This window comes from Manacus vitellinus, unplaced genomic scaffold, assembly GCF_001715985.3.
Source record: "Manacus vitellinus isolate BGI_N305 unplaced genomic scaffold, ASM171598v3 scaffold_1_pilon, whole genome shotgun sequence".
Taxonomy (NCBI): Eukaryota; Metazoa; Chordata; class Aves; order Passeriformes; family Pipridae; genus Manacus; species Manacus vitellinus.
This window is the reverse complement of record NW_021939396.1, coordinates 44,360,051-44,373,916: the sequence shown is the minus strand read 5'-3', so window position 1 is coordinate 44,373,916 and position 13,866 is coordinate 44,360,051.

Genomic DNA, 13,866 nt, shown 5'->3' with positions numbered 1-13,866 from the left:
CAACTTTATTATACTTTCAAGGACATTTTGTCCTCACTTGCATTAAAAGGAGATGCCTTTACCTGGAATCAATATTTCATTCTTTTTGTCAAGGAGTCTAATTCATATTATTTATAATATTTTAGGCCTATCAATACAATCTTTGAAAGGTAGCAGAACAGGAAGTAAAGGGAGAAGATGGGCATAGAGAAATGAAAGAGAAAGCATGCTAGGGAACAGCTTGCTTTGCTCTCATTATTGCTATCCTGTCAAAAAATGCACAGAACCCTCTGTCAGTGCATAGACCCTTTCTTCTTTGTTCTTTTTAATGATATTCTTAGAGAAGATACATCTAAGTTCCTTATGTGCATCCTTTGCTGACTGTGAATCAGAAGGTATGTGAGGATCCATTCATTTACATCATAATTCTGATGTCAACCTTTCCTGTTACCACAGAAACACAGCCTATGACCACACTTTGTATTAAAAAGGAAATATATGATACCCCCAATGATGACAGCTCCCATGATTTAATCCTTGATTTTTGCCATAAAATCTGACCTTTACTTGATCTTACCACTTTACTCTCACATTTGAGTTTTAAGACTGCTGATAGCTTGGCTTCATTTACGTTCTCAGTCTGCTCTACTACAAATTTACAAGGGTTGGAGTTTCCCAAATGCATCAGTTCTCTGTGGCTTTTGTCTGTTAAATAGGATGTCAGATTTTTTTGTTACCTAGAAAAACAGTATATCTAATCCCTCTAATGTGTATCATAAATTATCTTGTCTCTCATATCTGAAATATAATCTCCCTGGAATATTTTCTTTATATGCCATTGTTCTTTTGTCTGCCCAGTTAGCAGTTTCTACATGTCAGACAAAGCACACACAGATCAAGTCCATTCTTAGCTGTCAGGGATGGTTATAGGTCATAGCCATTTGATATCCGTTTCTGATGGTTTTTTATTTAAGTTCCCCTCATGCTGAGAAATCTGATAAGTGAGTTGTGTCTGCTGTTTTACCTGCATTCCAGCTTTTGGAGTTCAGGGAGTCTGAAATTTGCCAGTAAAGATCTGAACCCATATATCACCCAGTGTTTGAAGGTTAGCAACATAAATCTTTCAATAAAAGAACAAAGGTCTACAAGCATGTTTGCAGTCCCTTAGCTTTCAGTGATAAGGAAGCCATTTTCAAAACAGCAATTAGGTCAAACAAAGAAAATGTATACTACATTTTTGTCATTCATAAAATAGTACCAACGTAGCCTTGCATTTATACTCAGCATGTACTGATTAGTGTCTAAACAGTCTGCTTTGCCTCTAAACTTATTCCCTCTTTTGCTGGGCTTTTTTTTTTTAATCTTTTTTTTTATCCAGACTTTTCCTCTTTATGCTAAATGTTATCATATTATTATTATTATTATTATTATTATTATTATTATTATTATTATTATTATTATTATTATTATTATTTTATATGATTTCAGACCTTTATCTCACGTGTTACTTCAGGTATTTTTCATTATCTAATAAAAAGCACAGTCCATTAGAGACTAGTAGTTTTGGATAAAAAAATATATTCTGTAGAAAATTCTGTTGTTCTAGTTCAGGTATCAGGAGAAGACTGATGATGGTAATGCAGAACTTTTCTATTACCCCTTTTAGCTTCCAAATGGTTTGCAAACATGAACTTTTCGGAGATGGGAAAAGTGAAGAAGGGATAATAAATCAAATGTTCAGGGTTAAAAGAGGGATTATTGTTGAGCATGATGGAGTTTGTGTCACTGGACCAGTTTCCTGTTCTTTTGTTCAGATGAACCTTTTCTTTATGCCATCATCTTAGTTGAGATGTGGCTGGATTTCATAGACTGCTGCATTGCCTCCCACCCATGTGTTTCTGCTTTGACTGCTATGAACGCAGTACTTCAGTTTGGCCCAGGAGTTGAATTTTTTAAGCTGATTTATAAAAAGAAAAAAAGGGGCACCCCTCAGCCTCTGGCACAATTAAACATTGGTTATGTTTCTGGAAACTGAAGAAGTTTAAAGGGAACACACTTTGTCAGAAACTGCTTCTTTTTAAGAATGCACCTCTTGTATCTCTGTTAGCAGGACCAAATAGTACTATGGCGATTTCATCCCTGACCCCAGACTTGTCATTGATACTCTAGGAACCAGGTCAAGACATTTCACTCAGATTTTCATCCTGCATAAAATGGCTGGATAATAATCATGAATCAGTCTTTTAAAGTACAATGATATAACTACTGTCATTTTACTCTATATTTCAGCCAAAAGGAAAATTCAGTCCATGTGGGCTTCCCCAGATATGTTGGGACTATCCTTATATCAATGCTCTTGCTCATGCTTCATCTAAATCGCATCTTAATCTAAGTGATTATTAATGGAATCTTGGAGGGGGTACAAAATGAAAAAATAATCCACCTCACTTCCACAGAGTTAGAGAGACTAGCCCTCCCTTCTTGAATACAAAGAAGATTAGAAGACCTTTTATTTTTTTGTGTTTGGTTGGTTGGTTTTTTTTTTCAAAAATGGAAGAAAAAATGAATCAACTGATTTATTTGAATGCTGCAATTTCAGCTTTGGCCACAGTAATGGGCAAGCTGAGCAACTCCATAAGATAATAAATAACAGGAGACAAAAATATGAGTAGTTGAAAAAAAAAAAACTAACTGAGAGATATAAATAAATGTAGAATACATGATTATGACAAGTGCCAGCATCATCCGGACTGCAAATAAATGAGCTAATTTGCATAGGATTTTTAGTTATGAATTCAAGACAGACTGAGCCATACTAGGAGTGCAGCTCATGTTTCCTACACTTCCTGTGGGATATGGAACACAGCAATATTTAATTGTGCCTATATGGAAAACAAGGGACAGTGGGGTATACAGATTTTGGTGGAGATTTCTGAAGGCTTAATATCTAAAGTTTGGAGTTTGGAACCCAGCTTCCAATGATGCTCAGTAAGGGATTCAGTCAACTCAAAGTAAGAATTTAATAACATTAAAATGGCATAAATAAATCCAAGGTAGCTACAGAGGCTTGGCAGATACACAGCACTGGACTACAAGAGACTTATGCCCTTTTGGAGAAGTCGCTGGAAGCCTCTGAGGTACAGCAAACGGCACTGGTTACCTGTGTACTTCGGCAGTTGAATGTGTGCTTTTGTCCATGGTCATTAACTTCTGGTAGCTTCATGTGGAAACACTATAACAACTGTAAAAGTGATCTGACAAAGTGTGTTTAAAACGTGTAACTTTTCAGGCAGGAGAATTATGCCTTTTTTCAGAGCTTCATACTGGCATAAAACTGGAATAAATACTAGGGAATTAGTGCCTCATAGTAACTTCACAAATAAGTAAAGGAGTAGGGAAGGATTTTAAAAGTGTAACAAAGAGAACTAAGCTTATCAGAACACTTTTAAATATCCCTAATTGTAAAGCCCTAGCTTGGAAGCATAAGGGAAGCTGTAAAGACTTCCAAATACAACAGTTGAAAAGAGAATCTATATCTTCATAATCTGATACCTGAAGGTGGTTACGGCTGGAAGCACAATGTGTGAGCCTTCAGAAGCTAAAGCTTCTCCTTTTCTGACAGTATTTACTCCATTTTTTAGTCCTGTGAGGTCACAGGACACTAAACCTTAAGCTGTGGCAGCCTGCTACTCATATGTGCGGTTGAAATTACACCAACCTGGGAACACAGCCAGGACTGCCAGGTGTATATTGCTTCAGGAGAGGCTGAGGATCTAGAATAAGATGCTTTTATTCTCCTAATTTTAATTTCCTGGGATTTAGGCAGATATCCCCAGAGAAAGAGCTGAATTCACTTGGGATATGTTTTCTCGGAGGAGAGAAACACTCCACTAGAATGTGGGGAAATTTCTGCCAAGGTAATCTACCAAAGATTCTCTCCTTCTAAATCTGTCAACCTAGGCATACCTTTTAAGTAAGCCAGCATGGTTTGGAAGGCATGTAAAGAATCTAAGTGAGCATATAAGCAGCTAATTTGCAGTGCACAGATGAACTTTCCCTTGGGAATTATCTCAGCTCCTGAAATTTCATTCCAATAATTACCAAGGCAAATCACAAAGATTTTCATTTACTAATCTGGGGATTCCTGAAATCCTCTAATTAAACCCCAGCAAGGATTTGCTTTTAGTCATACTCTTTTCTGTGCTCCCTTTCCCTCCACCACAGCCATGTGGTCTGATGAACATATCTGGTGATAAGGCACAAGACAAAATTATCTGCCCTACAATACTAAGATGCTACCAGTTTTCTCCTTCACTGTTCTGTATCAAAGTCGAGAACTGTCTTTTCAATATGGCAAAGTAATATGGAGGTAAAATTGTATAATATTCATACAGGACCTCTCAACATTGAACCTTTAGATTTTTAAGATTTTTTTCATTATATTAAATGTAATTTAGATTAAAATTCAAACTGTCAAAGCTTTTAAACTTTACATTCTGCATTCCTCAACTGGAATCTTTCCCAGAGCTTGACTGTCCATTGCATATACAGATGGTTAAACCAGGCTGCCCTCTACATTGCTTTTGTGGTGGCAAAATCCAGAAAACCCTTTTTCCTTGAGAGAGATTTTCTCCCTACAACCTTTCTGACCCTTTCTAGACACTTTTACTGAAATTAGACACCTGGAAATGTAACTACACTAGGCAGCAGCTGAGACCAATAGGTAAGAAGCAGTGCAGAATGAGTTTTAAACCAGACTCTCCTGTACACTACTTAACTGAGCTCTGCTCAAACTACAGCCTAATCACTGAAATAGTGTCATAATCAGTCTGTTCATCTTCTCATCAGGAAAAAATGAAAACATAGTACAATAAGGATATATGAACCCTAAGGATAAAGGAGATATGGCTGCACAGTTAGGTGTGCATTATCCTGTATTGTATGTCTGTCCCAAGCGAGCTGGAAGGGAGGTGGGCTCGAAGCCACCTTAACTCCTTATGGTTGTTCTGTGCTTGCCAAGCACTTAGGCAAAGGACAAAAGAATAGTGAAGCAAATGAACCACACAAAAGCTTCTACATTAAAAGAGAGTGAAAAAAGAAAAAAATAATTTGGAGAAGAGCTAATTAGACATGATTGGCAACATAAACTTCAACATGGAATGAGCGAAGCTTTCAGAAGTCGAGTTAATATGCAGAGTACTGAACACTGATCAGAGATTGGTGTAGAAACAATAGATATTAGCTGTTAGTCCTTGATCCTGAGGTCTTTGAATTGATTCTAAATATCTGTTTCTATTTATTAGAAACACAGTGATAATCCAGTTAACCAGGATCTATATATCTACTAGAAAGACTTAAGGGCTCTGGAGAAAAAAAAAAAAAGAAGACCAAAAAATTAAAGCCACTAACATCCAAAGATCAAGACGTATTGCCATCCTTCCTGTATTAGGTAATGGGAATATAGTAATGGTGCACATCGAAGGACAGTGATATGAAGGAATTTTAGACCAAGATAAACTTACTTGCCCTTTGTCATGAGACAAGAATAACGAGATGGTAGATGAAACTGAAAGGAAATAAATTCAAACTGATTAAAGGGAGTATCTTTTTATACAATGCATAATTAATCGGTCAAACCCACTGTCATAAGATTTCACTGAGACATAGAGTTCAGAAAGAAAAACAGGTATTTATATGGATAATGAGAATATCTTTAGATAAGATAAAAAAAAAAAAAAGAGTAATGCTTCATGACATAAATCAAGCACTAGCTTAATGTGGAAGGCATTAAGAGGACATGGCATAGGAAAGGTAATGCTGACCCACACAGGTATTATTAGTATCCTTTTTGAGACTGAACCATTGTCCTAAGTTTTTGATGTATTTTGTCAAACCTTCTAGGTTCATAACCTCCAGATCTACAAAACAAGGACTATAAGAGACTTAGCAGATGTTAGCAAGCAGAAAATATTTGGGCATAGAGTAAGGAGAAATTTGACAGTGAGAGGAACAGGGAAAGCCCAGACTTGATTGGCCTCATTCTTTCTGCAGTAGCAAGAGACTGCAAAAGACTGTGAATTTTAGCACAGCTGAAGTTTAGCTACTCCAACCTTCTGTTTCTGCCTCAGTGAATTCTGCTTCCATCAGCATCAACGGGATTGGAATAGGGCCTCAGGGCAAGCATTTAGCATAGATTTAAAATCTACAGTTTTATTTAAGCAACTTCTCTGGGGGTATTGACTAGAAAATCTTTGAAAAAGCATCCTTCCCAGTATATTTTTAAATGTCAGCTTTTCTTATATCACATGGTGGTACTTCCCTGTTTAGGAAGTGATTATTCTAGTTCTGACTTGCAGGATGATGAATCACTGGGTGACACACCACTGTGCTTTTAAGACTGTTATGTTTGCATCAGGGCATGGTTGAGTTGATCTGTAGAAGAGAAAGCCAGGCCAGAACTTTCACTCAGAAATAGATCTGAGCTTAAACAATAGTTGGTAGGTTTTCATTATTTCTCATTTTTTGTATTTTAGGATTCCAGCTGCGGCCTAAAATGGGGGTTATTATACTTGTGGATTAAGGTTATATTTAAGCACTTGACTTCTGCAGTGTCCAACCATGCAATATTGAGAACCTGTGCACAGGGTTTAAGAAGATCTCAGACGTGCTTGCAACAGCAGGAGGCAAGCAGACAAACAGTTCTGGGTTCAGTCAGGAATGTCTAACTTCGCAATCTGTTGGGGGTCTTGGCAGCTGGTGCTAAAGTTGCAACTGTTGTCGATGTGAAGAAGGTAGAATAATTTGCTGCATGGAGGAAAAGAGGGAAATCGATGTCTGCAGGGAGAAGTAGTACCAGCAAAACATCTAGGGCACGAGCAAAGAGCAGAAAGAAGGTGCATAGGTAAATACTGGAAGAAATGGAATTAAGATGTTGCCTTTTCTATCTTTAGGCACAGAAGAAGCCAGAGAAAACAGCAGTCTTTTGATGTCTCAGCCCCATTTTGCCAACCACACACATGGAAAGTGAACCATCCAAAATTTCAATTTGCTGTGATTCATTCCTCTCTAATTTTGATATATGACGAGATATCACAGTGTGCTTCTTGATATGCAGTGTGAGAATGAGACGCCTAACCTAGAATGCTTAGGCAGGTGGGTTGGAGAAATTTTTTTTAAAATAAGTTATATTCAAAATAGGCTTAAGAAAATAAGACATTTCAATCCATTCTTAAAAACTCATTTTCCCAAGGGAGGAAAATATATGTATACACACACCCAGTGTCAAGGTTTTAAGCTCTAGTTTGGCAACCAATTAACCAATTACTTCGAATTTCAAAACTTTTAGTCATGCAGAAGTCAATGAGTATTTGGTTTACTTGTATACTTTAAATTAGACATAAAGATACTGAATCAGCAGAAGAATGTTTATTTTTTATGAGTTGGCATTAATAACCATGTTTGGGATCATTGGCCTCCCCACCCACCATAAGTATTTGTACCTCTTTCATGAACAAAACGAGGAACTTTTAACATATTTGTAACCATCTCAAATCTCAGAATAAGAAGCTAGAAAGACACTAGGGTTTTGACCCCTCACCTGAATTGCTCTTTCTAATACCATCCCTCCTTTAAATTCAAGCCTAACTGGATTGCACACATATCAGTGAGTTCACAACAAAAGTGGAATACTATGCTTCATACAGAAGTGATGCCTTTTCAGGTGTTACCTCCTTCCAGAGCTGTGCTTGTTTCTTCTACTGACCACACTTTGACCAGGTAAAAAAGTGAAGTCTTCTAATAGTTTTTTTTCCCCACTTGGGTAAATTTCTCCAGTCTTATGTTTATTTAACTGTGTACAGTATTTTTGTATAATACTACACATTGCAATTAGAATACCTTGTGAGGCGGGAAAGCTGAATTTCTTTCTTGTTCTGTTATTTCAAATGTAAACAGATTTTTTAGTATTTTCTGTGTTGTGTTGTATTGTGTTGTATTGAAAACCAGTCTTGATTAAGTATGACTGCCTGTGTACGTAAATGTATGTGTGCATAGAAGTTTGTATATATGCATATGTAGAATTACTTCTTAGAAGAAACACCTGTTTGATCAACCACGTTTCCCCTATTTTTCTCTTTATCTCTCTGAGCCATCAGTGACACATCAGGATATGACTAACAAGCTCCACACAGAGAAGCAGTATTTTATCTGTAGAGTTATTTATCAAAGAAATCCGTTCCTTGCAAACTGGTCACTGCAACCACAGAACAGCATTAGGCAGCATATGTGATTAAACTGTTTTTGTTGGTAAAATATGTTTATCTGGGTTTTTTTCTTTTTTTTTCTAAGAGATTTGAGAGCAGCTCTTTTTCTTAACTTTAGTCAAAATGCAGTCACTCTCTATTTCTATCCAAATGTGCCTGTATTGTTCTTAGAGTACTTTTCACTGATAAAGAGCTTAGCAGGTTTTTTTTCTGTGCTTATCTTGCGATATGAAGAACCTGTTATTGTTCAATACTGAATAATGGAAATAATACCCAATTTCCAAACTTTCAAGTGGAGCTTTGTCTTGTACTCAAAGTAGAATAAGATATAGGTGACAACTGGCATTTCACATACCTTTATCTTACAATTTTTCCATCCAATCATGAAGTTATACATAATATTGATGGAGAGATGTGAAGAAGGAAGGAAGAACACTGAAATTAAAAACAAACAAACACCCCCACAAAAATCGAGCCTTTTTTTATTGCCTTTCCTACAATTTCCTGATAATTATGAATGAGTAATCAGAGACTTCCATTTCAGAGAAAGCAACATACCCAGCATTTATCTGTGTTCTTTCTAAGGCATTAGTGATCTTAAAAATAAATAAAAAATCATTATCTGACAGTTGAAGTAGTGAAGGTCGGAATTTAGCAGGGTCAGATGCAATCCTGCATAACTTCATGTTGTTTTGCTAGGTATGACTAATTGGTATAGGAATTTTCTACTCCTTTGAAGAGGAGGTAGCAAAACAATCTTAGTCAGAAATCAGGATGTTGCTTTCGAAATAAAGGGGTAACAGGTGACTTCCTTTCCTACAGAAGAATAATTGACTTCAAGGGATCTCACTGAAATATGGTGGTGTATAGAGGCATCCATGAGGCATTGCAGGTTGTTTGTCACCTGAGTGCCTAGTCCAGCCCCCAGTGATTATTATTATTATTAAGACTGTGAAGAACAAAGCTTCTCATTCTGAAGAGCATGGGATAGGTAGGACAACGTGGTCTCAGCAGAGAGCTTGGTACCCTTGCTGAGGATGAGGAAGTGACTTGGGGTACAGATGATGACAATACAGACCTTGACACCTCTGCCTGTTTTCTTAAGTTCTATTTGTTGATGACTGAATTTAGCAAACTGTTCAGTGTTCCATGTGAAATTTTGGCATTTAGACTGGTGGCAGGATAGACCCACCCTGATAAGACCTAAAATCCAATCAAGCTATCATGCAAGCTATCGTGCAAGATCAACTTCTGGAGCCAGGGTGTTGTCTTGGTGTTAATTATGCTAAAACCATCCTGGTTCATCAGACTTCAAATACTCACCCCGCTTTTTGAAGTCTGATTTGACAGATAAGCTGATAGTTGGCCTGTAAATATGTGACTAGAAGTCACCCACTTTATACTATAAAAGTCCAGTCCCCTCTCTTGAAGTCAGGTTCTTCTAACATAACCCTTCTTGGCATGTATGAGCGGAGATTCCTCCCTTGGGCTGGGGACGCCCCCAAGGATACTCCTCAAGGCTGAGAGAAAGAGATCTTCCCACAGGCATTGGTATGGATGAGTCACATAAAATCTCTACTTGATAATTATTCCTTTTTGCTAGCTTTAATATAATTGCTTCGATAATTGCTTTCTTACAGTGCACTATACTACTTTATACTATGTTGTATTCTACTAGTAGATTTTTAGTGTTTGTATTGTGTAATAAATAATTCTCATTAAGATCTTTCATCTGTTCACCTGTTTGTTAATTTGTCATAATAAATAATTCATTTATGTAAATATATCTGTTTTGCCATCATTAAAACCTGCGGGACAAAGTGGTTTAATTGCACCTCTATAATTCCTTTAAATTTAAACCATTAACACAGTTTGAGGCTAAGATGGGATTCAGCCATATCTAAACCCTTCTCTGAGAGGGAGTTTAGAAAGGAAGGGAGTTCTTTCTGTACCTCAAGACTCATCAGGAAGGCTTCATTTTTTAATAACTTTGTCTAAGACTTCCACTCCCACCTGTGACAAGGCTTTTATTACTGGCACAAAAATCACTACCATATGTGTCCGTGTTGGCAATCACAGCAGGGAGGCTAAAGATTGTACCACAGAATCACAGAATGGCTGAGGTTGGAAGGAAGCTCTGGAAGTTGTTTGGTCCAACTTCCCTGCTCGATCAGGGCCACTTAGAGTCAGTTGCCCAGGACCATGTCCAAACAATTTTTGAGTATCTCCAAGTATGGGAATTCCAAAACCTTTATGGGCAACCTGTTGCAGTGCTTGGTCACCCCTACGATAAAAAGGTGTTGATATTCAGATGGACCCTCCTGCGTTTCAGCTTGTGCCCACTGCCTCTGGTGTTGTCACTGGATATCACTGAAAATAGACTGGGTCTGTCCTCTTTGTACCCTCCCTTCAGGTATTTTTAGACATTGATACAATGCCTCTGAGCCTTCTCTTTTCCAAGCTGAACAGTCCTAGCTCTCAGCTTTTCCTCAGAGTTAAGATGCTGCAGTCCCTTAATCTTCTCTGTAGCTTCTTATTGGATTCCTTCAAGTATGTCCATGCATTTTTTGTACTGAGCAGCCCAAAACTGGACACAGTACTTCAGATGTGGCATCACCAGTGCTGAGGAGAGAGGAAGGATCCCTGTCCTTGACTTCTTAACAACACTCCTCCTAATGCAGCCCAGGATAGCAGTATAGATGACCATGAAGATTTGTTCTGGTCTCTCACTCACAACCCTGACCTCTTCTGAAGAAGGATGCTAGAAATCCTACATACTGAAGCCTGGGCTGCTGCTGTGTGCTAGTTAAACAGCCATTCTGCTAGTAAACACAGAGAGTCAGTCTTTAGGCTTGTCAGCCCAATATCTGCTCAAATCTAAGCTCTCTTTTTCTTCCCTTTCAATAGAGAGGCAGAACCTTGGCAATGACCATTCACACAAACTCAGTTTTGATATCCTTACCCCCACTGGGCCTGCACAGAGGAAACAGCAGGAATAGTGCCAAAAATAAATCTGGCACAGCAGATGAAAACAGCTGCTATTGTCCAAATGGTATTAGAGTAATTTTCATTCCTGCTATAATACCTCATAGTCTAAGGCATTTATATATTTAAACCCTGAAGTTTTTACCACAGAAAACAACAACCCAATGTAGAAAAATTGCAAAAGAAATTTTCCGTGTTTCTATTTCTCTGTTTCCGTAGATATTTGATTAATTAGGTTGAATGAGTTGTTTGGATATATTTAATCTGTAAAACCCCTAGAATCAGAAGTATTTTTTAACTTATTCTGGTTTTTAACCTATTCTGTTAGCACTAGCACATATACCATTTGGTTTCCTGTTATAATCTATTGGTTTAATGTTTATCTATTCCTCTGTGTATCTTTCACTTCTACACACAAAGCTGGCTGACTCAGCTAACACACCACTCAAAAATGACAGAGTTCTATGAAGAGATGAAAGTGCAAAATAATTTAAGTTTGATCTATAACTCACATCTTAACACAGAAACCATGCCTGATGAATTTTTCTCTCCCAGCGTAACCCGGGTAAACTAAACATCAGTAAATCTTTGTTGATTGCAATAAACTTGCTATATCTTCATGTGAACTGTAGACTTTCTTCCAGTCTCACATCAAGTGGGTATGGAATAGATATTATGAAGGGCCCATGATCTAATGTTTAACAAAAGGAAAAAAAAAAATTCTCATTTTACTGGCTATGCAACACAGGATATAGCATAAACCTAATGTCCTGGTTTCAGCCAGAATAGAGTTCATTTTCTTCTGCGTAGCTGGTACAGGGCTGTGTTTGAATTAATTACGAGAATAATGTGAATAATCTTTTTTTTTTTGGTTGTTGCTCAGTAGTGCTTACTCTGTACTTTTCAGTGTCCTATGCTCTGCTGGCAAGCAGGTGCATAAAAGCTGTGAGGGAGTATCACCACAATGGCAGACTCGAACTGTCCAAAGAGATACTTGATAACACAGAACATCATGATCAGTATATAAACTAGGGGGAGCTAGCTGGGAGGGGCCAGGCTGGGCATCTGTCAGTAGGTGGTGAGTAATTATATTCTTCATTACATGCGTTTCTTGGGTTTTATCTCTTTCTCCCTCTCCCTTTTATCACAACAAGAAGAAGAACAATAATATTATTTTACTTTTTTCAATTATTAAATTATCTCAATTCATGAGGTTTAGTTTTTTTTCTTTTCCCTGATTCTCTTCCCCGTCCCATTGTGGGACAAGGGAGTGAGTGAGCAGCTGCAGGGTACTTAGTTGCAGGCTGGGATTAAATTGCAACACCTACTTGTCAGAGAAACTTCTATTTGCCAGGGATGTGTAATTCCTGGCATGTGAGAAAACAGAAATTACACCTTTTCTTTGGATCTTTTAGAAGGGAAAGTATGGTATATTAAAAGTTAGACTCTACGATCCTTGTGGGTCCCTTCCAACTCAGAATATTCTGTGATTCTGTGATCTTGCTCATGTGGTGGAAAACCAAAGCAAACAAAACCCCTAAATTTGTTAAAGCTTATAAATTACTTTATTAGGCAACACAATCAATGATAAATATGTTTTAACAGGACACATCCACTTACTCACTTCTACCGTGCTGTTCTTGAACATTAAGCAGTTGCTTTATGCACTTTGCAGCATCAGTCAAACATTTTCTGTTATACCAGACTGTGTAATCTATCATTCAAAAAATTGTAATCAAGATCTACAGATTACGTACCTAAAACTCAGCACAAGCATTTTAAATAATCAATTGGTATTTAATTAACACACAATTGCTGCCCTAATACTGCATCAAATCCTCTTAAAGTGTGTCCATAATTCCCACTAGAGTGGTAATGTCCTGAGAGTGAAAGAAATACCCTGTGATCATTAGAAGAGTATTGCAAATTATAGAGTTTTTGTCAAGAGATTAAGCACTTCCAGAATCTATTACACATTAAAAAAAATCACTTTAGAACAGAAAAGAATTATGGTACCTCCTTCTAATAAAATACATTTTAGTGTTGTATGTTGGTTTGAATAAATAGATTATCTCAGCATCCTTTCCAACTAATGTACATAAGACTTCTGCACAGTACTTTTATAAAATATGATACAGAAAATTGCTTAGAAAGAGTGATGCAAACTCAATTTTTTCAAGTACATTGTAGCACCTATGCTACAAAGACAGGCTCTGAGAATTGGGGTTTTTCAGCCTGGAGAAGGGAAGGTTCTAGGGTGACCTTATAGCAACCTTCCAGTACCTGAAGCAGGTTTACAAGAAGACTGAAGATGGACTTTTTACAAGGTGTGGTGGGTTGACCTTGACTGGACGCCAGGTGCCCACCCAGCCACTCTATCAGTCCCCTTCCCAGTGGGACAGAGGAGAGAGTAAGGTGCAAAAAAACCCAACTTGTGGGTTGGGATAAGGCAGTTTATTCAAAGCAAAAAGTAAAGCGAAGCTTGTGCACGCAGAAGCGAAACATAGCAGGGTTTATTCTCTGCTTCCCAGGAGCAGTGATGGTCGGCCACTCCTGAGAAGCAGGGCTTCAGTACGTGTGATGGTTCCCCAGCAGGCAGCCATTAGACAATGAATGCCCACCCTCCTGCTCTGTGCCTTAG